Raw genomic sequence first — 1,142 nt, 5'->3', positions numbered from 1 at the left:
ACATGCACACACGTCTAAACATAGACTTACACAGGCACATAATCACACATACAAAAAACAGACATGTACATTAAGCCATGGTGATGTTTCCTTCCATACAAAGCAAGCGGACCTGTTCAAGTTTGACTTCTGTTGCTCTGATGAATCACTCTGACCAAAACAACCATGGGAAGGGAAGGATCCTGATCATAGTCCACCAGCGAAGAAAGTCAGGGCAGGAAGTCAGAGACAGAAGCAGGAGCCCGTAGGAAGCTGCTTGTTGGCTTGTTCGCCAGCTTACACTCAGCTCCCTTTTGATTTGTATTGTCTTGTTTTGATTTTATTTGGTTTGATTTAGTTTTTATATTTGACTTGGCTTTGCTTTTGTTTTTCAAGACAGGGTTTCTTTGGGTAGCCTTGGTTGCCCTGAAACTCACTTTGTAGATGTGGCTGGCCTTGAGCTTACAGAGAATGGCTCGCCTCTGCATGTACAGGGATTAAAGGTATGCGCTACCACTGCCTGTTTTCTTTTATAGCCTACGATGCCTGCCCTGAGGTAGCATTGCCTGTTGTGGGCTGGGCTTCCTCCATCAGTCAATAGACATGGCCACAGGCTAGTCTGATGGAGGCGCTTCTTCAGCTGGGATTCCCAGAGATAACCCTGGGCTGCCAGGTTGAAAGCTGAGGCTAACTTGGAGATCCATTTCAGCAGATTACTGGACTCTCAGTATTCGTGACTTCTTATATTGCCTTTTTATTCAGATTGAATAGTTTGGAATAAAATGTGTCCTGCCTGGATAAGCTTCTCCTCTTTCTTTCAACTGTGAAACTACCCAGGGGGCAAGGGTTCTTTTAAAATATTTTTGCTACCATATATCATCCTATAGGACAATAAGACTTCATTGTGCCATTATACAAATACACACACACACACACATACACACACACACACCAAACACAAACAGTACACCTTGATTCTGAATCACAGACATGGGTGTATGATGACGATAGTCAAGTAGTCCCCTGTGGTAGATGGCTTTGACTGCTGAAATTCTATCATAAGTTTGAGTTTCAGTCTCAAGATGCTGACTTCTCCTTAGAGATAATTCTCATCAGCAGTTTAGATCATTATCAATAGTAAAGTGAATAGTTTAGACTACCAT

This window comes from Mastomys coucha, unplaced genomic scaffold (genome assembly GCF_008632895.1).
Source record: "Mastomys coucha isolate ucsf_1 unplaced genomic scaffold, UCSF_Mcou_1 pScaffold16, whole genome shotgun sequence".
Lineage (NCBI taxonomy): Eukaryota > Metazoa > Chordata > Mammalia > Rodentia > Muridae > Mastomys > Mastomys coucha.
The sequence above is the reverse complement of the archived record's forward strand: the minus strand, read 5'-3'. Positions refer to the sequence as shown.